This window comes from Solanum stenotomum, chromosome 2, assembly GCF_019186545.1.
Source record: "Solanum stenotomum isolate F172 chromosome 2, ASM1918654v1, whole genome shotgun sequence".
In the NCBI taxonomy this organism is placed as follows: domain Eukaryota; kingdom Viridiplantae; phylum Streptophyta; class Magnoliopsida; order Solanales; family Solanaceae; genus Solanum; species Solanum stenotomum.
In genome coordinates this window covers 51,967,170-51,994,830 of record NC_064283.1, presented here as the reverse complement: position 1 = coordinate 51,994,830, position 27,661 = coordinate 51,967,170, and the positions used below count along the sequence as shown (strand labels likewise).

General features: G+C 36.9%; 2 pseudogenes; both read right to left on the bottom strand.

The window, feature by feature from the left end:
* Positions 1-16,320: 16,320 nt before the first annotated feature.
* Positions 16,321-16,470, bottom strand: LOC125857271 (U6atac minor spliceosomal RNA; annotated as a pseudogene).
* A 223-nt stretch (positions 16,471-16,693) lies between these two features.
* Positions 16,694-18,414, bottom strand: LOC125856088 (putative F-box protein At1g49610; annotated as a pseudogene).
* Between the last annotated feature and the right edge of the window lie 9,247 nt (positions 18,415-27,661).

Sequence of the window (27,661 nt, the reverse complement as noted above, 5' to 3'; positions counted from 1 at the left end):
CGACAAATCTATTTAAAAATAACTTGCAAACTATTTATTATTATTATTTTGAAATTTTATAAAACTAATTATTTTAAATCGTTTGAAATTGAAGAAGCTCGATGATTAATTTATATTGTGGAGGGTCAAAATTGAATGTCAACAACCAATTTTCTTAATAATCAACCACCAGAAATTAATTAGCTTAAAAACCAACTGTCTTATCATCAACACCAAAAATCAACCATTTCAAAAACCAATTGTCTTAAAACCCACTTCAAAAGCCAATTGTCTTAATAAACTAATATCACAAATACCTTACTCATCACCATTTAGCTCACCATTGAGCTCCATAACAGTACCATCACATCCACTGAATTTTCATCACTGCCTTATTTTCCCTCTTCTGTCAAGCCTTCATCTACCTTCTCTTCCAGCTTCTCCTGTTCTTTTTCTTCTTATTCTTTCTCTTTGATCTACTCCTCTTCTTTTTCTTCTTCTTCTTCCTTCTCTTTGATCTGCTCCTCTTCTTTTTCTTCTTCTTCCTTCTTTTCGATCTGCTTCTCTTCGATCTGCTCCTCTTTTTTTTCTTCTCTTCGATCTTCTCCTCTTCATTTTATTCTTGTTTCTTCTCTTCCAGCTTATCTTCTTCGTTCTCTTCCAGTTTCACCTCTTCTTTTTCTTCATCTTTTTCTGCCATCTTCTCCTCATCTTTTTCATTAAATTCTTCTGCAAAGTACTCATCAACTGCAACAAGATCTTCATCGACTATTGCTAATGGAAGGATTTCATCAACATCAACTGCAACACCATCTTTATCGATGGTTGGTGTTGTATAGAGTTCATCAAATGCTGTAGTGGCTTAGCATTCTTACAAATAAATTATTTTACACATATAGTATATAAATTAGTCTACCTTTATTTTTCTTGTTCTTTTGAGCTCTCCTCAATTTCTCATCTCGTATAAATGCAACAACATCCATCATTGATTGTTAAAGGGATGCAACACGCTCACATAAATTATCATCTTTATTTTTCTATCCACTTGAAACAGAACTCTCACAAGGTTGGTTGGAATTGTTCTCACCCAATATTTCATTCTCCTCGTGTTTTACTACTGAAGTGAGGACAGTGACACCTTTCAAATTGGCCTTTAAGGTATCTATGATTGTGTCCTTCACTTCGTCCATATGTGTCTTTAATGTTGCCATGTAATTTTGTTTTGTCTCATGGACAATAGTTGTGAGGTATGGGTGCACAATCTACAAAAGAAAATTATAAAATAGTACAAGACATTCACTAATTTATAAATATTGCTAGATAATAATAATAAAAAACTATACCTTTGTACCTCACCCCTTGTACTTAAATAGATCACTGATGTGCCGTGAAATATTGGCACATTTGATGCTCAAAACTAAGGATTAATACTAGAATCGAGTGTATTTTTGTAAGCTTTGATGTGTTTGTTGAATGTGTAGACAGATTCTCACCTTTGTGGAAAAATAGAAAAAAAAAAGTAGAAGATGATTGTGATCAAGTGAAGACCACGAGCACCTAGACGGGTCATGGTCCTTGTCACGAACTGTGGTGCCAATCGTGATGCATTTCCAGTGTGAAGGCTTGGAGGAGCTGAAATACAACTTGGCCAAGTAAGGATCACGAACACTTAGACGAACAGTGGTTCTCACTACGATCTGTGGTAGTGCTCGTGAAGATGATCCAGTGAATGGGTATCAAAAAGCTGAAAATGGAATTTGTTCTAAGTGAAGACCATAGACACTTATACGGACCGTGGTACTCACGAGTCGTGGTAGCATCTGTGATGACGATCCAGTGTGTAAGCCTTGAAGAACCTATTTTGGATGAGTGCAAGTGAAGACCACGAAGGGCTTCACAGACCGTGAAGCTCTTGACGAACCGTGAAGATAAGCAACATCTCAGTCCTACTTCGAGTAGGACTCTTTTTAAACACTTTATTTGAATTAATTAGTTTGTTTTTACTTTTTATCTCGTCATATTTGGAAAGAGTGACTAAGTTTCAAATATTCTAGGCTTTGGTTTTGGACGATTAACATTGAATGAAGTTTCGAAGTTGGATTGTTGGTTTGAATTATCAAGTGCTTATCAATTTTTTCATTTTTTCGTAAGTACTTTCTTATCATGTTTTCAATTTATAATTCTGTATGTTTACGTTAAATCATGAGTGACTAAATACCACGACTGAGATTGTGGGATCTATGACGTAAATATAAGTGTAATCTCGTAAGACAGGTGGAAGGCGATTTATATTTGTAAATCAAAATTTAGATTTCGTTATTCATGTATTCTAATGAGTGCACGCATTAGAGTTAACATGTATCTGTCATTTGTTCGAGAGAAAAATGATAGTTGGGAAAAAGATGAATTAACCTGAAGAAATGGAGTCAAAGTTCGCGTTTGAGAGAAAAGAACTTTAACACTATCGTGAGCAAGAGTAAAACTTGTTAACATTGTAGGACCGAGAGGGGGGTGAGTGAAAGTTATCTAATTAGACTGAGAAGTGTTAGATATACCTAACTCGCCTGTATTTTTGCAGAGATGAATTGCCTGAAACTCATTTACGGAAAAACACTAGATGCAACATTATAGGGAACACAGTCCTAGTTTCATTTAATTATCAAAACAACTTTAGAATTTATACTCTGTTAATTGTTAATATGGATTTTGCTTAACAATCGTAGTTACTAGAACTTTACAATTAAACCCAATTTACATTCCCTAATTGTTTTCTTTAGGAAATAATAACAACATTTGGGTAAATGCAATAGTGAAATCATTTTTGTAAAGGAATTTTCTGTGAGATCGACCTCAACTCACGTTGAGTTCTACAAATTGACTTCGACCATTTATACTTCTTAATTGAGGTGTAAGTTTGGATGTATCAAATTTTTGCACAGTTGTCGGGGAATTTCAATTGAGAAGTGTTTTACTAGCTTTTATTCAAAGCATAGTTATATTTCCTAATTTTACGTTTTGTTCTTTGTAAATGTCTCTTTTAGGTGAGTTCAACTGTGTTTGCCAAATACTATAAGTAAGGGAGCTCCATTGATTCCTTACGACTCGAAACTTCGAACACAGGAACTTGAGGCTCAGAGGCAAAGATTGGGACTAGAAGCTGAAACAGCTGCAAGAGGTATTCAGCAGAATACTGTGAACAACCCGCCTAGAGTGGTGGAAGCAAACATATGAGTGGATGACATAGTTCCTCCCCACCGCCAACCAATAGCTCCAAGGGTTCGAGCACAACATCCAGCTCACATTATGTACAAGGAGGATAACTTAGATTTGGACGGAGCTGGAGCCACGGGAGCGATAGTATTACATGTACTACCTCCATGTGTAAAATTCACAATCACTAGCACCGTGATTCAGTTGTTGAATTTGAAAGGTATGTTTAGAGGTGCAGTTGGTGATGATGTGAATCAACATCTAATGAACTTCTTGGCTATATGCAAATCACAGAAAATTCTTAGGGTTAGTCAGACAGTCATGAGGTTGAGGCTATTTCCGTTTTCTCTTACGAGGAGGCTACAAATTGGCTAAATGAGATGCCAGATTGACTCAATCAGAACTTGGAATGACCTAAAAGAAGCTTTCTTGGAACGATTCTATCCTCAATCGAAAGAGATGCAAATGAAAGATGAAATAAGTGCACACAAGCAACTACCATGGGAGGCAATGCCTGATACTTGGTGGAGATCCAGCCAAAAGCTGAAAAAGTGTCCAAACCATGGTCTCACTAAGAGACATTTGAAACAAGCTCTCTATAGATCACTTAATTATGTTACTAAGCTTGTTGTTAATGCAGTTTGTGGTGGATCATTCATGAGGAAGCCTTTTGCTGAAATCATGCAGCTAATGGATGAAGTAGCCAAGAACAATAGAGCATGGCATACCAGGGATGCTGAAGCTAAGGATCTGGGAGTCACCTTTGGGTTATCAGCTGAGCAAAGAAGGAGAGAAGAAGAAATGGATCAGAACATGGCTCATATGCGAACTCAAATGGACCTACTCACAAAGCACATCATGGCAGGTTTTGAAAAGGTGAATATTGTAGGAACTCCAAACAAGTAAGAAGATCAGGACATCGATCTAGATGAGGAGGCTAAATACTTGGGAAACCAAGGAGGTTTTTGGAGTTATAACTCAAGAAACCAAGGTTATAATTTTGGAAATGTAGGTCGAAATTTTTCCAGGGAAGGACAGTATGATAGGCCAGCAAATAGAGAGCAAGGAAACTGGCAGAACAATGATGGTTATAGAAATGAGCGCAGTGGTGTGTATGTGCCCCCAGGTAATAGAGACCGTGCAAGTGGTAGTTCCATTGGGACTAAGTTGGAAGACATGTTGGCTAACGTGCTCCAGAAGGTTGAGTCAACTTATGCAGGGGTGAAGGAGATGAAATGTGATTTTTCCATAATGAGTCAACTGGTGGACTCTCACACCACCTCCCTGAAGCAAATAGAGCAATAGTTGGGGTAACTATCAACATCACTGAACCAGAGGAAGAATGGGTCACTACTAAGTGATATTATTCAGAATCCTAAGAAGGGCGGGCATTGCATGGGTATCGCCACCAGGAGTGGTAAGATTCTTAATGACCCAATTTTTGTAGGTACTGAGCAAGAACAGGTGTTGGAATGAGTTGGAAGAGATGAGGTTGAAGCTGGACAGGTGGATGTCGTAAAAGATGCTCAACCAATATAAAATCCAACAAGAGCAAAGCAAAAAGGGGTTGAGGGAACTATGCCCCTACAGCAGATACCAAGACCACCTCCTCCGTTCCCTCAAAGGCATAAAAGAAAGTTGAAGATGGGAAATTTTCTAAGTTCATCACCATGGTGAGACAACTATTAGTGAACATCCCATTGGTGGAAGCCTTAGAGCAGATGTCAGGATATGATAAGTTCATGAAGGACTTGGTCATAAAGAAAAGAGCTATAAATATTGATTTTAGTGACAATGTTCATCACTGTAGCACTACCAGATCTCTAGTACAGAAGGAGGATCCGGGTGCATTCACCATACCGTGCACCATCAGATCAATAGAATTTGCAAAGGCCTTGTGTCACTTAGGGGCTAGTATCAACTTGATGCCGCTGGCCATCTACAAGCAACTAGGGTTAGGAGTTCCAAAACCCACAACAATGAGGTTGATTATGACAGATAGATCGGTGAAGCTACATGTGGGCATCTTATGCGATGTGCTTGTAAAGGTGGACACTTTTATCTTTCCAACAGACTACGTGATCTTGGATTGCAAAGTGGATTTTGAGGTTCCCATAATTTTGGGAAGACTATTTTTGGCCACAAGACGCTATTGGTAGATGTTGAGAGTGGAGAACTGAAATTCAGACTCAACAAGAAAGAGGTAAAGTTTAAAATTTGCAGGTCAATGAAACAGTCGCAGGAAATGAATGTGGTGTCTGCAATAGAGGCCTTTGATGAAGAAGAGATAGGACCGACTATTGAGGAGAGGTTGGCTATTGAAACATTAGCAATCGTATTGATAAATTTTGAAGCAAATTTCTAGATTGACTATGTGGAGATCGTAAATGATTTACTGGGCATGGGAGCACACTCTTATGCTCCAAAGAAACTGGACCTGGATCTAAAAAATAGGCTAAGTCCTCCAACAAAACCATCCATTAAGGAGCCGTTTGTGTTGGAACTGAAACAATTACCTAGTCACCTGAGGTATGTATTTTTGGGCACTAACAACACTTTGCATGTGATCTTGGGTGCAAATTTGAATGATGAACATGTTCAAGTTGTGATCAAAGTGTTGATAAGGTATAAAAGGGCAATTGAGTGGACCATTGCTGACATCATCGGGATACCTCCAAGTATATACACTCATAAGATCCAACTTGAGGAGGACTGCAGCCCAAGCATTGAACACCAGAGGAGGTTAAATCTACTAATGCAAGAGGTGGTCAAAATAGAGATCATCAAGTGGTTAGATGTTGGGGTTATGTAACCCATTTCTGACAGTCATTGGGTCAGCCCAGTGCAATATATGCCCAAAAAAGGTGGTATGACAGTGGTTGCAAATGCAAATAATGAATTGATCTCCCAGAGACCAGTCATTGGATGGAGAGTGTGCATAGACTACAAAAAACTGAACAAGTGGACCTTGAAAGATCACTTCCTAATGCCATTCACGGACCAGATGCTTGATAGGTTGGCTGTAAAAGGATGGTACTGTTTAGATGAATACTCTGGCTACAACCAGATATCAATTGCTCCTAAAGATCAGGAAAATACTACTTTTACATGTCTCTATGGCACCTTTGAATTTAAACGCATGCCATTTGGACTATGTAATGAACCATCAACTTTCCAGAGGTGTATGATGTCTATCTTCTTGGACATGGTGGAGGACACTCTTGAGGTATTCATGGATGACTTTTCAGTGGTAGGTGATACTTTTGATGACTATTTGTTCAATCTTAGCAGGGGTTTACAGAGATGAGAGAAGGCCAATCTAGTGTTGAACTAGGAGAAATGCCATTTCATGGTCAAGGAAGGTATAGTCCTTGGTCACAAGGTGTCGCAAAAGGGATTGGAGGTTGAAAAAGCCAAAATTAAGGTGATTGAAAAGTTGCCTCCACCTATTTGTGTGAAGGGTGTTTGAAGCTTTTTAGGACATGCCCGATTTTATAGGCGTTTCATCAAGGACTTCTCAAAAATTGCACATCTCTTGTGCAAGCTTTTAGAGAATGATGTGAAATTTGCTTTTGATGAAGCATGCCTAAAAGCCTTTGAATGCCTGAAGGAAAAGCTGATTTCTGCACCAATGATTATTGGCTCAGATTGGGTTGAACCATTTGAGATAATGTGCGATGCTAGCGGTACTGCCTTAGGGGTTGTGTTGGGGGTAAAATCACAACAAGATGTTCCATCTGATCTACTATGCTAGCTAGTCACGCAATGGACCACATCAAAACTACACAATCACTAAATCGAAACTACTGGTTGTGGTTTATGCCTTCGAGAAATTCAGGGCTTACTTTTTAGGTACTAGGGTGATAGTGCACACGGATCATGCAGCTCTAAGATACCTCATAGAAAAGAAAGATGTCAAGACAATGTTAATTAGATGGGTGTTGCTGCTTTAGGACTTTGATTTTGAGGTTAAGGATATGAGAGGTTGTGAAAACCTGGTGGTTGATCATCTATCTAGGTTGGATGCTGAAAAGAAAGAGGAACTTGAGCTAGAAATCAATGATTCGTTCTCGGATGAGCAGGTATTAGATGAAACTCTTGATCTTATTCCTTGGTTTGTTGATTTTGTTTTCTTGTTAGTGACTAGATACCTGAGGGGCTGACATTTCAGCAAAGGAAGAGGTTCATGAATGATGTGGGTAAGTATTTTTGGGATGAACCCTATTTGTACAACATGTCTTTTGATAATATCATCGGGCGATGCATCATTGAAGCTGAGATGTTGCATATTCTAGAGGCATGTTACTCCTCTCAAGTGGGTGGCCATCATGGAGGCGCTCGGACAGCCCACAAGGTACTTTAGATGGGTACTACTGGCCTATAATTCATCAGGTTGCAATGGATATAGTAAGGAGTTGTGATGTGTGCCAACGGCAAGGATCCATCTCTCGGCGTCACAAGCTACCCATGATACCTATTTTGGAGGTGGAGCTATTTGATGTGTGGGGAGTTGATTTCATAGGCCCATTTGTGAGCTCTATGGGCAGAAGTATAGATTGGTGGCAGTGGACTATGTGTCCAAATGAGTTGAGGCAGTTGCTCTTCCTGAGAATGATGTCAAAAGTGTTGTTGGCTTTCTAAAGAAGAATATCTTCTCAAGGTTTGGCACACCCAGAGCTATTATCAGTGATGGAGGTTCCCATGTTTCCAATAAGGTTTTCAGTGCTCTTCTAGCCAAATATGGGGTTAAACAACACAAGGTGGCAACACCTTATCACCCGAAGACCAGTGGCCAAGTGGAGGTATCCAATAGGGAAATAAAGGTGATTCTAGCAAAAACAGTGAATGCCAACAGGATAGATTGGGCACGAAAGTAAGATGATGCTCTATGGGAATATCAGACAGCTTTCTAGACGCATATTGGTATGTCTCCATATCAATTAGTGTTTGGAAAGGCATGTCATTTGTCGGTTGAGCTTGAGCATAAGACATTCTAGGCTTTGAAAAAGTTGCGTCTTAGTTGGAGTGAAACGACAAACCTGAGACCGAATCAGATCAATGAGATGGATAAGTTCTGCTTGAGAGTGTATGAGAGGTATGCACTATACAAGGAGAGGATGAAGTTGTATCATGATAAGCATATTGAGAAAATAACCTTCACTCCTGGTGACTTGGTTTGCTTTTCAACTCCAGACTTCGTCTGTTTCCGGGGAAGTTGAGATCCAAATGGTCTGGACTTTTTAAGGTAACTCAGGTGTTCAGTCGAGAGCTATTGAGCTTGAGAATGACAAGGGTGAGACATTCAAGGAAAATGCTCAGCGAATCAAGGCATACTTAGGTGTTCCTGAAGAAGTAAAAATAGTGGAGGAATGTAAGCTTGATGAATTCTGAGTAATCAAGTAACCTGTGTCGCACCGCAATGTTAAATTATCCACTGCTTGGGAGGCAACCCAAGATTGTAATTGTAATAGGTAGTTTACTTTTTCTCATTTTTTTTGTTTTTATAGAGTCACTGTGTGTTGATGTGTGCAGGAAAGATTTGGACAAAGAAGTGTAGAACTAGGTGAAGACAGATCTTCATGAGCAGTCTCAAGGCCGTTGTCCCTTTCACGAGAAACTTCACCACCCGTCATTCTCAATAGCAACATAAGGAGGCTATTGGAAACTGTCATAAATTGGTTTACAGAAGGGTTTACGGTCCGTCAGGCTTTGTACAGACCGTCTAGCCTCTCGTGAACCTCAGGTAAGTTTACCTTGTCTAAGTCATGTTCACGGACATTTCTACGGACTGTGATGCCCTTCACGGGCAACTTCATAGGCAACGTCACGGTCCATCGTCTGCAACCCAGCAGCACGAGTTACCCGACCTGACCCACGCTGGAACCAAAGTTGAAATAAATGTATATTTACTTCCTAAAGCGCCAAAGGTCGGCTTTTTCTTCCCATTCTTTCTACCATAACGGTTAGCAAATGCATAAAAAGGTTTTGCACCACCCATAAGTTTAAATTTCATCAAAGAATTCGAAACCCTAGTTCTAAGGATCAACATATCGAAGTCAAGTTCATCTTCTCTCTTTTTGGGCAAAAATTTGGGTCTAAATTGAAGTAAGTTCTTATATAACTTGTTATAAGTTCAATCTTATCTAAAGACAAGTTAGATTTACTTTAATTTAGTCGAACTTGCCATGATTATGTGATGAATTAGCATTGATTGATACTATATTGTTGTGGGTTTGTTTAAATTGGTAGTTGTCGTATGTAGGTTTGTTGAAATTGCATAAAACTAGTTGTTGATGTATGGGTATGATGGATTCTTGAGTTATTAGTGTTACATGATGATATTAGTATGTGTTGGAGTCTGTGTGTTTGAGTCTGAAATTTGACTATTAGGATCTGTAGATGACATCTTAGGTACTTATATGTTGAACATTGTTAGTCCGATGAATAAATTGGTGAACTAATAAACTGGAAAATGTAATCATGTGTCATGTGTGTGTGAGGTTTGCTTGAAGTTTAACGCTAGGAGCAGAAACTAGAACTTGCCCGAGTAGTCTTGCTTAAATCTGAGAATAACTGGATAGGAAAGGATCAGTAGGCCATTTTTGCTAAGCCATTAAAAAGCAAAAAATAAAACAACCAAATAAAAAGCTTATCACTTGAACCCGATTTGAGCCTGAAAACCAATTTTGTTCTTACCCATTAAATATCATATCCTTGGGTCTCCGAAGATACGATGTCACAACTCAGGCCAAAGGCCTAAGTTGAGGGTGATTACAATATGAGCAAGAAGGAAAAGTGAAAAAGAAGGTTCAACCAGTTAGCTGAAAGAACAAAATGTGCAATAAAAAAAAGAAAAAGAAAATAATGGCTGATATGATGTACTGAAAAGAAGAAAAAGAGGAAATTGCTCATAAAGAGTTGTGTGCAAACGAAAATTTGGAGAACCAAGGGACTAGTCACTCACAAACCCAAATTCCCATTCCCTAGCCTGAGCATATGTTACAAGCCGATAAAGTCCTACAGTGATCCTATTTTGGGTGTTTGAAATATAAATCATAGAAAGCAAGGGCAAACCTATAGTCTTTTATTGTTAGTGTTAGAAGTTCTTTGAGAGTGCGAGCGTAGAACTTAGTCTCAATTATCATGAGTGAGGGACTTCTTTGGTGTGAGGACACAGTGATTGTATTTGATAGTTAGATTGTGTTAGCTGATAGTACACAGGCATAAGCATGGTCAACTGTGAGTAATGGGATGTCATATATTGATCCTTGCATGTTAGATTGATGGTTTTGGATACAAATTGTGTTTGAGATTGTTTCTGCATAGTTTCAAAAGTGTTTGAATGTTTGAGGACTAAATGTATTGTTTTTCTCATCACTTGAGGAGAAGTAATGGCTCTAAGTTGAGGGTGTTGATGTGTCGCGAAATATTGGCACATTTGATGCTTAAAACTAAGGATTAATACTAGAATCGAGTGTATTTTTGTAAGCTTTGATGTGTTTGTTAAATGTGTAGACAAATTCTCACCTTTGTGGAAAAATAGAAAAAGAAGCAGAATATGATTGTGATCAAGTGAACTCAACAAGCACCTAAACGGGTCGTGGTCCTTGTCACGAACCGTGGTGCAAATCGTGATGAATTTCCAGTGTGAAAGGCTTGGAGGAGCCGAAATACAACTTGGCCAAGTAAGGATCACGAACACTTAGACGAACGGTGGTCCTCACAATGACCTGTGGTAGTGCTCGTGAAGATGATCCAGTGAAAGGGTATCAAAAAGCTAAAAATGGAATTTGTTCTAAGTGAAGACCACCAACACTTATACAGACCATGGTAACTGTCACGAGTCGTGGTAGCATCCGTGATGACGATCCAGTGTGAAAGCCTTGAAGAACCTATTTTGGATGAGTGCAAGTGAAGACTACGAAGGGCTTCATGGACCGTGAAGCCCTTGACGAACCGCGGTGGCACCCGTGAAGATGCATGACATATCAGTCCTACTTCGAGTAGGACTCTTTTTCAACACTTTATTTAAATTAATTAGGTTGTTTTTACTTTTTTATCTCGTCATATCTAGAACGAGCGACTAAGTTTCAAATATTCTTAGCTTTGGTTTTGGACGATTAACATTGAATCAAATTTCGAAGTTGGATTTTTTGGTTTTTGAATTATGAAGTGCTTATCGATTTTGTATTTTTTCGTAAGTACTTTCTTATCATGTTTTCAGTTTATAATTCTGTATTTTTTCATGAAATCATGAGTGGCTAAATACCACGATTAGGATTGTGGGATCTATGACGTAAATCTAAGTGTAATCTCATAAGACGAGTGGAAGGAGATTTATATTCGCAAATCATAAGTTAGCTTTCGCTATTCATGTATTATAATGAGTGCACGCATTACAGTTAGCATGTATCTGCCATTTGTTCGAGAGAAAAATGATAGTTGGGAAAAAGCTGAATAAACCTGAAGAAATAGAGTCAAAGTTTGAGTTCGAGAGAAAAGAACTTTAACATTATCGTAAGCGAGAGTAAAACTTGTTAACACTCTAGGACCGAGATGAATTGCCTGAAACTCATTTACGGAAAAACACTAGATGGAACGTTATAGGGAACACAATTCTAGTATCATTTAATTGTCGAAACAACTTTAGAATTAATACTCTGTTAATTGTTAATTTGGATTTTGCTTAACAATCTTAGTTACTAGAAATTACAACTAAACCCAATGTACATTCCGTAAATGTTTTCTTTAGGATTTAATAACATTTGGGTAAACGCGACAGTGAAATCAATTTTGTAAAGAAATTCTTTGTGGGATCGACCTCAACTCACGTTGAGTTCTATAAATTGACTTCGACCATTTATATTCCTTAATTGAGGTGTAAGTTTGGACGTATTAATCACCTTCGATAATATTATCGCTCTTTGTCGTGTGCCATCTAAGTAAACGGAAAAAGGGCAAAGGAGAATCCAAAGACTTCTTGGCATACTTACAAAGATGAGGAAAAGCCTTATATATCCAAACCTGAAATTAATAAAATAACAAATAAATAAACAGAGACTATGAAATACTATATAAATATATAAGTGTATTATAAATCAAGTACATAATTGATAATAAGTACCAAACATTCCCAGGGGAAGCCATACAGAGCATACGATGCATTCCCTGTTTCATTGTACACTTCACTCTACTTCTTCAAATTAATTTTGTTCTTCAAATACATCACTGTTAGATCAAAACAATCTTTCCCCCATGAATAACACTTGAAGAAATCTAAATCATACACCATCTTAATGTGGTTTGAATCCACAATCTTAGATCGATCATGGGCAAGCAACATCGAGTGGATCAACCAAACTAAAAAGCTCTTCAACTTCTACTCCTTATTTAATCTGGTACCGTTAATCAAACTCATCAACTTTGTAGCAGTAATATTCTTATTCTTGGTCACTTTATAATGAAATTTCTCACCTTTCTGAAGTACTTTTTTCATTTTTGCATCACAGGGGTATGCTGAGCAATTCAGCCTCGTAATCAATGCAAATTCTCATAAGCCAAATCAAGCAGGCTTATCATTCACACAGAACCACATCTCATGCAATTTTCTATCATTTTTCACACGTCTTAGCAATATATAATGGACCATCTGTCTATTGAACTTGAAATATTTTGGAATATGCCTCAAGTGTCCAAAACAAGTACCTTTAAAGTCATTATAATTTTTTTCTTGAACTAAAAGTTTTCGAAAATCATGATGAAGAGTCATTCTTGCTCTCACAGGAATTTTCGCTGGAAACGATCCTTACTCATCCATCCATGTCATTATATTATAGGATTTACCAGAGATCTCTCTTGCACAAATTGGCAAGGAGAGGGGATCATCATCCTCATCTCCAGTATCTCGGGTATCTCTACTACTCTCCTCATTTCCACTGTCAGTTTTCTCTTCACTAGATTTAACATCATCACTAGCCTGGGCACTACTGTCCTCATAGTTGTCAATCTCAGCCATTGTATAAGAATCCGAGTTAGACTTAGGTTCTTCAACTACAATTTTTTTCTTTTTTGAAGATCTGAAAACTTCTTCAGCCTTTCTTTCTTATTATTTGAAGCCTTACGAACAGATCGTTTAACGATGTTGCCTCTAATTTTAGCCATATTGTTCTATATACAAAAACATAATTTTCATATCAAAATATCGACCACTAGTCTATTAACACAAATAGAGTAATGCTAAAAAGACTATGCAAAAAAAGTACCAGTTCCAACAAAACTCGACAATGCCATTAATATAAACACCATTAAAGTCTATCAAAATACAGTGAGAACTTTCAAATTGATATGCCAGATAAACATAAAAAAATCAAAATTTTTACGCATTATCCAAAGCAAATTGTAGTAATGATTACGAATAAAAAGCATGAACTAAAACGGGTCAGATTTTCAAAACTTGAAGAAAAAATCTAAACTTCGCTACACTATCGCAATAAAAAAAATCAAATAGGCTAAAAGTTATTGAAAATACGATTAAACTTACTTAAGAGGAAGAAGACTCCAAAAATATCCAACTGAACTTGGGAAGAAGATCGAAAAAGATTCAACTGACTTGTGGAACAAGATTGATGAAAAAAATAATCTTCACTTCGCTTTTCAAGAACGATTATAGGATCTTACTTTTCTTTATGTTTTCAATAATGGAAGATGGAAGTTTTGTTGGAGAATGATCAGTTTTATGGAGGTTGATGATTTCGTAAAGAAGGTTTATGGAAGAAGACAAAGAGTTCTCTGAAACATTCTAAGGTTTCCTCGGAAAATGTTTATACCTAATATTATTAAATATTTTTTATACTTCTTGGGATTGTAATTTATTTTTTATTATGGAGGGATGAATTTATTTAATGTTGAAGTGTTGGGATGAAAATAATATTTTATATACTTGTATTTTTATCCCCAAGTTCATATAATGATGAAAAGGCCCATGACCCCACAACCCAACCCCACTTTTTCACTTTTTCTATCCATAACCCTACAAATTAACTCAAAAAGAAATTAGGTGGCTATTGTTCAAAAAGTTTTAAAGGTGTCCCCAGTGTCAATTCTTCTCTACTTAGTTACCTAGGTGAGAGATCCTCTTCTTTGGTTAGCTTATCAAAGCATTTCCAATATATCCTCATCATCATCCCCATCAAATACGTCATTTTTTCAATCACTATCATAAGCTATAGTTGGACTACGTCTTGCAATTATAACTTTGGTATCATGACTCTTAGCCAGTACTCCCATGTCATGTGTCATAACAACTTGTTGATTAACACGCTTCCACACTTATAATTAGGCCTTAGCACCCGTGAACAATTAGGAATTAATCACCAAGTATGAACTTATACACATCAAAAAGGATGGTATTACAAATAACTGAAAAAGGACAAATCAGGTTAGGTGGTAAGCTTAACAACTATAGTAATGAATTTGAAGGCGTTGAGGCTGTAAGGGATCAATATACATTTGACATAAAGATATCATGGATTGAAAACATAATGGCATATCAGGAAATATCATCAAATTTTCCAAATTACGAATCGACCTTAAGAGATTGCCTACACTGGGAAGGAAAGTTTTGAAATACAAGAACCTATTGTCAACCATCTACATTACAGCAACGATAAGAAGACGTCTTCCTCTTCCAACATCAAAATGGAAATCACCTAAACCGAAGAATGAGGCAGAAGATAAAACAGGAGCTCTATTCACAATCAACATAAAAAGACTGGAGACATTTGGGACTGATAACTGACTTCGATCAACCAGGATGAGAGTATTAGCTCATTCGCACAACGAACACTTATCAAAAGATCTTTCACTATGTTTTCATCCACTTCATCAGATTCATCACAGTAGAGATCAAGATTGGCATGGTTCAAAGATGAAAAGTCCCCAAGCTAAATCTTCGTATGACTAAAATCTCCAAAAATCGTTAAATGTTCAACATATAGAGCAACAATTTCAGAGCAACATGTATCGCCTTCGAATAAATACGGATTCCCGTCAAGATGATTGTGATGGATCAATTGTAGTTGCATACATTTTGGAGAAGTCATGTGCAAACCATTAAAACCACAAAATTCACGTAGCTTCAAAGATTCCAATTGAGGACAATTTGAAATTATTTATTTAATGTGTTCATCCCGGAGAAACAAACTTTCCAACGTTAAACTCTTCAGAGATGTCCAATTTAGTACACAATCTTTTAATATTCTGCAGTTATCGCAGTTGAGTTTTATAATCGATTAACTACTATACAGAACACCCCTTGCCACAAAATTACATTATATATAAGTCAAATTTTGATTGTATATATATATATATATATATATATATATATATATGTTGACACCTCCTAACACAAGGCCAAGATGGTTTAGTGCATTGGTTGAGGTGTTCCAAAAGTTCCTTAAGGTCAATCATTGACACTCTTTGAAAATCCTGACTCTGCCACTAGTGGAAAGTATTTGTTTGTTCTTGCTTCTTTCTTAACCCTCCGCCTCTTTGATTTAGGATTGATACTGGTTCCATCAACGGCAGTGGATGAAGAACGTGATTCCCTTCTTATTCAAGTGATCAAAGAATCAATCTTCCACCCACTATTTACCGAAGAGCAACAACGCGGCAACGTCATCGTCAGTGCCGTAAGAGGAATCACCGTTGAAGGAGATGGAAGAAGCAAAGCCTTATAGATTTTTATAGGTATGAAAGGCGGTGTAAGAAATTAATTAGAGTGAAATGGGAGCATTCACTGTTCATTTAGGAGAAATAAAGTTTACTTTTCTTTTTCTTAGAAGACAAGCACCACCTCTTAAAAATATCTATTTGTTTAATTTTTGTAGCTATTTTTTTTATTTTTAAGTGTAGCTAAGGTTTTAACCGCTGCAAATTTAATAAAATAAGCGAAGGGTATAGAAATCCCCTTAATTCCCTGCAAATTCAATAAAATTAGCGGAGGGCACAGAAATCCCCTCAATTCGATACAATTTGCAGATGTTGAATGTAACCTCGAAATTAAACCTCCACAAATCACGTGTTTTTTGTAGTGTTCTATTCCAGAATCCTTTCAGATTAGAGTTGTTGTATACAAAAGTAGCCCCATCCACTGCTTCACTTTCTTGGCTAGTCCCACTAAGTTGGAATACCTTAAAGAGATGTGTGGTAACAGGTAAAACCCGAAGATTGTTTCCATCCTTCTAGGGGGAGATGTCAACCAACTCTTCTTTTTACGGGCATAAACCTTCGGTTAAGGGATGCACAACTTTTTTTGTGTGTGCTAATTGATGGCTGGCACATAATTAAGTTTTAATTACTTTAATTAATGGAAGCTACATATTCATGCATGTTTATAATAAATAAATAAAAAAGATTAAAGGTATCCTCCTGAATGTAACTTGTAACTTCATCAAATGATATTTTCACATTAAAAAGTGACTAAAGAAATTGCTTTTATAGAGTTTCAAACAAACTTGGAATAGAAAACATTATGACTAACTGGTCCTAAGGAAATACTTGCACTTGTTGGAAAAGGTAACAAATACTTCATCAGATTTAAGGTATTAGTAGAACTATTGTTGCAATCGTTATGCTCTGGCACTATAACCAGTTTCTCCAGATTTATTGCATGCTCAAGTAAGAACTTCAAGAATTGATGGAACTCTGTTGCGTTAGATGTATATGTATGACTACATAATGGCATAACCTAGACATTCTTCAAATTCTGTAAGGAAACTTTGAATATGTTTTCTTCAATGGAGAGGTACTTCTTGTCTTTCGACAAATCAATATCTTCATCTTCATAAAAGGGGTGATACTATAGATACCAAAGAAGGACAAATCAGGTTAGTCATTGAGGCTGTAAGGGATCAATATACATTTGACATAAAGATATCCTGAAGTAAGAAAAGAATAAAAAACATATCGGGAAATATCATCAAATTTTCCAACTTAGGAGTTGACCTTAAGAGGTTGTCTAGTAAGGGGAACGAAAGTTTTGAAATGCAAAAACTTATTGTCAACCATCTGCATTCCCGCAATGGTAAGGAGACGTCTTCCTCTTCCAACATCAAAATGGAAATCACCTAAAGAGAAGAACGATTCATCATATAAAACAGGAGATCTATTCACAATTAACATAAAAAGACTGGAGATATTTGGGACTGATAACTGACCTTGACAAACCAGGATGAGAGTATTAGCTCATTAGCACAACGAGCGCTTACTAGAAGATCTTTCACTATGTTTTCATCCATTTCATCAAATTCATCGTAGTTGAGATCAAGATTGGCATGGTTCAAAGATGAAAAGTCCCTCAACTTAATTCTTGTATCATTAAAAATCCCAATCGTTAAATGTTCAACATATGAAGCAACAATTTCAAAGCAACATGTATCACCTTCGAATGAATATCAATCCCCGTAAAGATGATTGTGATGGATCAATTCCAATCGCCTACATTTTGGAGAAGTCACGTGCAAACGATTAAAACCACAAAATTGGCGTAGCTTCAAAGATTTCCAATTGAGGACAATTTGACATTATTTGTTTAATGTGTTCATCCCGGAGAAACAAATCTTTCAGCGTTAAACTCTTCAAAGATGTTCAATTTAGTACACAATTTTCTAATATTCTGTAATTCTCAAAGTTGAGTTTTAGAATGGATGAACTACTACATAGAACTTCAGGTAAGCTATAAGGTTGGTCATGCTCCGCTGGATCAACAATATACCGTATATTTAAGCGTGAATCCTCCACTTTCTTATTCACAGCAAACTCAAGCCACTTGTCAATTACCAGAAAATAAGACACACCATCATCATATCTGAACTTAAAGTTTAGACTAAACTTTTTCATGGTAGAGCAACTAAGGAGAGGTAGTACATTATCCGTTAAGGAAATGAATTTGTGCACAGTCGAGCTATCTGAACGACTATACTTCTCGTTGTCATAACCAATTTTGTTGATACAAGTCCAGAAGTATTGCCAATCTTTAGAGAGAATAGTTGTTCAGAATGCATCTGTTATGGGAAATAAAGAAAGAATTTCAACAATTAGAGCATGAGGTAGCTTACTAATCCTATCAATTTCTTCACATTCGGTCTCAATCTTTGATTTTTTCTGAGCTGAGTTTTCAATAAGCTGACTTTTAGAGTTGCCAGAGAATTGGTCTTGGTTGCACATGTTGTTCAAACAATATTAATATTGCTACCTGAAATCACAATGTCAGCGAACCACTCAACCATAAAAAAAATACACTAGAATTTGTTTGTGAAGATTAAGAAGAATTTCTGAAAATCTGTTGTTGAAAAATAACAGAAAATTGATATATTTATAGAAAACAAAGAAAAGCGTAAACATGTTCTTATTATGCCTTATCGGAAAGGTCACAAGGCCTTGGAAAAGTCATAGCCCTTTGGAATAGTCAACTTTCCAAAAAGTCACAAGAAAAGTCGCAATTCTTAAAAAAAATCACAACTATTCATAAAATTTTCAACTGTTCATTTTTCATTTACACCTTTAAAACCCAACAAGTCATGCTACACTTCTCTTTTGTTAAGAAACAACACAGGGCAAAGAAGGGGTGAAAATTAGCATACATCAATACTGAGAATAAATTTACTTGTAACTATAATTGCTATAGACAATTTCTATTTCTTTTTTTGTTCATTCTTTTTTAATGTGATAATATATTATATTTATTAATATATTTTTGTTTTAAAAATAGGGGTTGGGAAAGGGAAAAATGAAGGAGGAGATTATAATTAAGGTGAGGAATTGAATGATCTCACCAAAAAAAGTGAAAATTTAGTAGTCAATGCTACTAAGATTATCCCATGTAATAGTATATAATTAAAATTTGAGGCAATTTTAAACCATAAAAAGGGGCAATAAGGCATTTAAACTTAAAGCTCAAGAGTCCTGTATTTTAGTAAACAAAATTATTCATCAAAATTCAAATACAAAACTTAAGAAATGAAATTAGGATAAAGGAGACATACACAATGTAGACTTTGGTTTCCCTTTCAAAATCTTGATTATTTTTTTTGTATATTTTCAATAAAGGGCTAATGCCACACTACTTATATAGTGGCCATGGAGTTAACCATTTAATTTTTTTCTATTTTTGGTCAGACTTTTTTGTTCACAGATAGAATATATATAAATTAATTAATTAATGAGATCTAGACATTCAAGATATTATGTCATTAATGGTTATTAGTTGATTATTTTTCCTAAATAGGTTGCTCATGTCATGCTAAAATCATCATTCACGTAATTATTTACTTCCTACATATTTGGAAAAAAATAAGGGCAAATAAAGATATACTTTCTCATTTTAATTTGTCACACCTACTTTCCTTTTTAATTCGTTTAAATAATTATTATTTTCTTTTTTTATAATCTTTTTAATTACATATGAATCCATAAATATGAGGAGAGACGTGACAAACTCATGGTATGTGCTATTTAACGTCTCCACATTGCATTCTTATTTTATAGGAGTAACAATTAATGGAACTTGATTTCCATTCTGCAAATAATTTCTGTTGATTTAGCTAAGTGACTATATGATTGATTGTTCTAATGTATGCGTCCACTAAATAAGTAGGACCAAGTCCTTTAGACAGTTTCTATGCACAAAACTAAATACAGAAAGTAAAGAGAACACACAATACTTTACGTGAAAACCTCTTTGCTCAAGGAAGTAAAACCACGACCTGTCTCATAGGATTTTCAAACTGTTTTCACTAATCTTCTCAAGCAAAAGCGAAACACAGTTTACAACACACACTGAGATTAACCTCCTAATCTCAACTCTAAGTAATACAACCTATTACTTACTAAGCCTAAGCAATGCATCCATTGCCCACTAGACAAACCCTCACTGATTAATTTAGACTTTTTGACGTAAGACACAAATTTACCCTTAACTAAGTTCTTTTAATGAGTCACATAAATTTTTGAAATGTTTCTATCAAGAGTGAAAAGAATCCTACAAGTTAAGCACAAATACAAGCAATAATAATCACAACAGGATTCTTCAGTCGATAAGGTCCCTTGTTGTTTTGTTTGAAGCTTGAATTTTCTCTCTTTGAATGAATGATTAATTTGTTGTTTGTCATGTTGATTATATCAACTATAAAGAATTATTGATTGTTGGACAAACAACCTCGTCCATTCTGATTGTTTTAGTACGTTGATGACTTCACCAACCTCTGACAAGACAGCATTCCAACTGTATAGCACATTGCTCTGGACGAGAACACTCTGCAGAGGACCAGGTCCCTGCATTTGTGAGGATCATCAAAACATCTGAAAAGCCTTAAACTTATCATATTCCCACTTTTTGATGATGACAAACAAACTACCTCACATGATTTTAATATTCATTCAAATTATCAGTCAGTTCCCCCTATCACCATGTTCCCCCTATCATCAAACTTCTACATTTCAAAACATCATTTACAGTCAATTCCTCCTTTTCATTGAAAAGGAGTGAGAGTAAACATATACAACCTGCATGCAAAACCGTTAGGAAGTAATTGCCATGGGCCACACAGTACATGCGCAAGTAAGCAATAATAAAGGATATAGAAGAATACCAAACAGGTTAAAAAGAGATAATTTACATTAGATCACTTATGATGGCCACAGATTTCAACCAAAACAGTACATTTGCCACAAGATTAAAACTGGGGAAACAGCCAAGACACGAAAAGACTTAAGAAAGCTTAGACAAACAAACTCTTTTTAGGACGGAGGGGAACGAGGAGGGAAGGATCACAACAAAAGGGTCATGTGAGTGTTGGCATCAACATGTGGCTGAATGAGTTACTTGTTAAGAGCCTGGACTTCCTTACTGAGTGAGGCATTTGTCTTCAGCAGTTGTGCATATTCTCAGTTCTCAAATTTTCTACTTCCTCCTTACCGTCAGCACTAGTACCAGGTCCTCAAGAAATAGCCTGCTACAGTTGTGCCTTAAGTCGTGCAATTTCTATCTCATTAGCACTTAAGGTTACTGTAAGATGATTTAACTCATGCTTGAGGGATTCCTAGTGCTCAAGAAGTTCAGACACATGTGACTTGGCATTGACTTTACTCTCAGCATATTCACATTCCAAGAGTGTTGCTGGAGAAAACATCTACTTTACAGTACCAGGTACTCCCCTTCCAAGAGGCACTCAAAAATGGTCAAACACATGATTCAATAAGTACCAATAAGGTATGCCATGCTTGGCATTTTTTCATGTCATCACCCTGTGCATGTATTCAAGTATAATTCCAGGAAGGTTGATAGCCTCGAGTTAATCAAATTGTTCCATGAGGAACAGATTTGTTGCAGAGGCCAGAGTCCTCTTTTCACACCCGGGCGCCATGACCTTGTTAACAAACTCAAAAAGTAACTGGTACTCACCTCTAAGGAACTTCTTAGGAAGACCTGCACACTTCATATCCCCATGCTTGACAACCCTTCGAACAAAATCAACAGAAGGTTTGCAACATTCAATGCACCTGATCCCTTTAGAAGGAACTCCTAATATGATCCCCAATCTTTCTTCATATAGGGAGATTTTTACCTCACGTACCGTTGTCTAAATGCCTCCATCATCAAGGAGCTCCATTTTGTAATAGAACTCTCACACTTCTGGCTCATGCAACTAAGGTGCTGGACATTCGAACAAGAGTTCCAAACTTTGTAGTGAGACAGAATCAAAAAAGGTACACATACCGTGTTCTGTGAGAATGTCGGGATCATACACCCTCCCGTTTAGTGCCTTTTGATTTTTAAGTTCTGCAACACGCTCTTCCTTTGTAAACACCTTACCTTTAACTTGCTTCTGGGCAGTGGAACTTGGTCCCTTAACAAATTTTGATTTCGAGGGGGCCTTTTTAGTCACCCTAGCCCTTTTTACAGGTGATTTTTTCTCAGAATTAGGACATGATTTGACTTTGATACGTTTTTCCTTTACCTTCTTCTTCTGTTTCACCACTACTCTAGCAATATCCTAAGACTCTATTTTGCTTGAGCCTATTTCTTGAGGCAATGAAGTAGGTTCCTCAATAGGCTCACGACTGTAACACCCCGTATCCTAGACAAATCAGATTGCAGAAATCAGAAGTTGCAGGTGCTACCGATTGGCACCACCCACAAACCGTAGGTGGTGATCTGTGGATGGCCACCTGCAGTCATCCCCAGAAACATTGAGGCCTCAGAATCCCATCTCTGAAGCTAAACGACGGTTGACCAGAACAGACTGTCGGTCCATCCACGGTCTATCGGCTGGCTCGATAGCTTTTAAGGCAGGGGTCATTTGGTCTTTTCCTTATGTGTCGGACCCCTAAACTACGTAGTTTTGGTCAGTTTTAGCCGAGTAAACTAATTAGAACTTACCCTAATCAATCATTTTCCAAAGTTCATCTAAGTTGAACGAGAAAAGGGAGAAAGAGTCGACCAACCCTCTCAAAGAAAATGCAGCAAGGTTTTCATCAGTTCCAGCTCCAAAATCGAAAGATCTCTCCATGAATTTCGTCACCAGGTATGTGGGATTTCACTAGTGGGTTCCTTTCACCCATTAGGTCCCTAGAATTCAATCAGATTCTAGATTCTCTTCATATTATCTAGACATAGGGTTTCTGGAATTTCAGCAGATTATTATGAATTAGTTATTTTATGTTCCTAATCAAATTATCATGATTTTAGTATTGTTTTGCATAGATTCTTGCATAAAATCAGAACCCTAGTTATGTAGTTCTTTTAGTTCAAGAATTAAATTAGCTAGGATAGATAAACAGATATACATGCCTCAATTTTTTAATGTTTTATTATCAGAAATTAAATGTTGCATTTTCAGTTAGCATGTCCGTATTTTGAGCTACCCAGTATTACATAAATTCAGTCATAATGTGTTAATTACATAATCATTTGGGAGTAGGCTTAATACCGAGTGGACTAGGGTCAGTCACCCTCAAGTCCCAAAACTACATGCCCCCGTAAGTTCTAAGTCCGCTCTGTGGGCATCAGTTTACTAATCATGCCTCTATACCTCTAGCAGGGTATATTGAGTCCTCTCGATGGGGAATATACCTCGGACTCCACATTTAGCTCATGTAGTTTTATGTCGGTTATTAGTAACTCCCACGGTCATATTTTGGTGCATTGACCATGTTATCATTACAGTTCAGTATTCAGCTTTAGCATTTATAAACTTGGTCATTGCATTCAGTTAGTTCATGTTCAATATTTTCAGTATAGTATCATGCTCATCTTATATCATTGCTCAGTTATGTATATTGTTCAACTTTACTCTATCATGCATGCTCAGTACCTTTCAAGTATTAACGCATACTATACACTACAGTTTCTCGTAATGTAGGTTTAGGTCCTCAACATCCAAATCACGCATAGATCGATTCTCGATCTTCAGCTCAACAACATCAGTGATGAGTCCTCATTCTTCGAGAACGATAGACATGTTCTGATAATCAGTCTTTCATTTCAGTTTTAGTTTTTGCAAGATCTAGCTTGGGCTAGTCCCAACATTTCTAGTCAGTTAGAGGCTTTATTTCAGACATAGTTAGATTCAGTTTTATCTTTGGAGTTTGATAATTCAGTTTTCATTAAACTCAGAGTTCAATTATTCAGATATTAATGGGTATTCCTCATCCTTTAAGTTTACAGGATGTTTTAAGCTTCCGCACAGTATTTTCTAAATTTAATTATCTTTAAGTATGCTTATGATGTGCCAGCAAGGTTAGCTTGGGGTCACTCGTGATCCTAGGTCCCGTGCCGCGCCCTACGAATAGCTTCGGGGGATGACAAAATTGGTATCAGAGCACTAGATTTAAGAGTCCTACGATGTATGAAAAGCCACACTAAGTAGAGTCATTTTCATGGGTGTGAAGTGCACCACATCTAATGAGAAGAAGGTTGCAAGGTGTTTTAGGAAAACTTCACTTTCTTGATATTCTTATCGTGCCTTGGTCTGATCTCTCTTTCTAATCTATTGTTATGCGCTTTCAGAACATGCCTCCTCGTAGAGCTTACGGAAGGAATGTGAATGAACGCAATGCTAACGCAGCTCCTCTAGCCCCATATTAGGAAGTTTTGAATGCTGAGTTTCGGAACATCATTGAGCTTTTGGCTTAGAGTGTGACCAACCAAAACAACCAGCAGGTTCTAGTTCCTGCAAATTCTAGTGGTGGTTCAGTGGCATCCAGGGTTCGCCATTTTGTTAGGATAAATTCGCTTGAGTTTTTAGGGTCGCAGATTGGTGAGGATCCCCAAAACTTAACAGATGAGGTCAAGAAAATCTTTGGAGTGATGCAAGTGACTGGAAATGATAGGGTGGAGTTAGCATTCTACCAGCTTAAGGATGTAGCTCATATCTAGTTTACTCAATGGAAAGAAAACAGGGGTACGGATGCAGCTCCTATCACTTGGGAGTGCTTTAGTGAGCTTTTCTAGACAAGTTCTTCCCAAGAGAGTTGAGGGAGGCAAAAGCTCAAAAGTTCATGAATTTGAGGCAATGTAGCATGTCAGTCCAAGAATATGGACTCAAGTTCACCCAACTTTCCAAGTATGCTCCTCAAATAGTTGTCAATTCCACGGCTCAAATAAACAAGTTTCTATATGAGGTATCCGACTTACTGAAAATGGAGTGTCGCAATTGTCATTCCCCGAGACTACACCCTGGACATGGCCGAAACTCAAGAACAATTGTTGGCCCCAAGCGAACCCTTGGCCTGGCCTACTTACTCAGTGGAAGACTTAACTTAACAAGATAATATCAAAACATAACTTTCAAGAGATATAAACTTAGCCAAAACGGCAACTGAAGTCGGTAAACAACATCTGAATGATAATATAAAGACAACTAAACTACTAACTGACTTACTCTCTATGAAGCCTCTAAAAACAACTGAGATGGATGTTCAGACAAGCCCCACAACATCCTAATGGACTGATAAAATAACTAAAAATAATAAAAAGAGTCCTCCGGAATGCAAGGAGGCTAACCAACTGATACTGGAGTGCTCACTAGATCAACGATGCGCTGGATGCCGATCCTAGTTACATGTGTCTGCATCATAATAAGATGCAGGCCAACTAGCGTCAGTACATTGAATGTACGAGTATGCGAGTTTGAATGCTAAATAAAATAACATAGGCTTGAAGGGAATCTGAAGAACTTACCTGGCTCAACTCAACTCAACATAAGTGAACTCATTTCAATATAAAGCAGTTTAAAATAAGTGCAATATAAAGAAAAGTTGTTTAAAATATGATGTCAACTCTGAGTGTGTCCAAAGATACGTATAACTCTGAGATGCATGTAAAAATACAATAAACTGTGTATATAAGAATACAATTACTTCTGTGAGAGTTTCTCTAACCGACAACCATCACGCAAGAGCTATTGTGATGATACAACGTTTTGCCTCACGCTGCCAGGGCCGTCCTATACTTTGTCGGGGGTATAGAACCTAAACTACTAAGTGGATCCACTAGTCTATACTAAAAAGCACAAAAGGAATCATCTAAAAAGTATGACCCTTTTCTACCCATGATAGCTACATGGTTTATGGGGGATGTGGGTTCTCTGAACGCTCCCCCATATCGGTGCTCAATACTACTCCCAAAATATGATACTAGCTCTTTTATGTTTAAAAACATATTTCTTTCTGTGATTTGAGATAATTTCTCAAAAACATAGCTCAAAGGCTATCTTGGAAATCAAAGTTTCCCCTCTTGCTTAATTATGAAAACATTTACTCTTTTCTGAAAACTAGCCCGAAGGCTCTTTGGAAATCGAGGTGTCCTTTCTTGTTTAAATGTGAAAATATTTTAAACCCTTTGGGAATACATAGTCCCCATATACTTTTCAAGAAATGAACTTCAAGCTTTACTCTTTACTGTACTCAAAACTTAAGTCTTAAAACAAAGTTAAAACGTCTGCAAAAGACTTTTTGAAAACTTGAAGAACTTCTCTAGACTTTGATCTTAACTACTCTTGACTTGACTCTTAACTGGTCCTTGAATTGAATTATGGATTCAAGGATTTTGATTTGTGATAGGAAGGATCACATGATGTTTAGGAATGATCTTAAACAGTTAAACATGAGAAAAGTCATGAAATCACCGTCTTGGAACAAGTCCGCGACGCGGAGGTGTTTCTAAATAAATGGTCGCGAAATTTAATTTTGAGACAGAGGAGTCCGCGTCCTCTCCGCGAAGCAGAGAAAATTTCTATACACAGAGGGAGCAAGTCTGCGATGCGGACTTGCGTGCCAGATCACGCTCGACTTTTTCCTTCTCCGTTTTACAGCCCCAATTCGTCTAAACTAGACTATTATTCTCAAATTCATTTTAGATTCCAATACCCAGCATATGTACTCAAGAACCTAACTCAAAACAACTCTAAAACTGAATGTAAAGATCTTAGAAACTCCTCAATTCAGCCCAATTCAAGAACAACATTCAAATTCAAGAAAACATGTCAAGAACATCAACTTTCAAACTCTTTTAGTATAAATTTCGCTGAACTAAACATGTTTGGCGCATGGGTTAATGAACCCAACGCTATGAAAGACTCACATACCTTGTAAGATTAATTCCTTGGTGAAATCTACCACAAAATCGCACGATATTAGCGAAATCTGAGCTTTTCTTCTCCTTTCTCCTCTTTTCTCTTTTCTCCAAGCCCTAGCGTGAATTTCCAATTGACTAAACTGATCTCATTTTGATTTGACCCTTAATTAATTCACTAAAACGAATTAAATTAGTTGGGTAACAACAAGACTAATCTACCCTTTAAAAAATGGATTAGACTTTCCTTAATCGCATAGCCCAACTTCAAAAGACATAACTCACTCATACAAACTTGGAATCGCGCAAACTCAGCGGCATTGGAAAGATCATTCCAAGAGCTTTCCAATCATATCTGGAACTACACCTAATTCACCCTGAGCTAGGAGGTATGGCAGTTTGAAGTTGACCAAACCTCAACTTTTTCCTTAACTTAACAAATTTCAAAATTTTCATTATTTCCAAAAATGACTATTTCCAGTTCTAAGTGATGTTTGCGTAATCAAGACACAACTTCTGATGCAAGTGTCTACGATCGTACATTAGTTTAGTAACCCAACCAAGGGTTGGATCGTTCCCAAGAGAGTAGTTTTGAGAATTAATAGAAAAATAAAATTTATTTCTAACTAGTCGTAGCTAAAGACATTAACGATTAAAAACATTGTAAATTAAAGGGGGACACAAGAGTGTCAATTAACAATAGGGAGTTTTGTCACTAGTAAGTAAAAACAGCAAAATAAACAAGGGTTTCTAAGTAATGAAATGGGATCCTTGGGATGTGACGGGAACACGGGTTAAGCTAGATTATTGGGTACATGCTTTCGATAGAAGAATCATAGA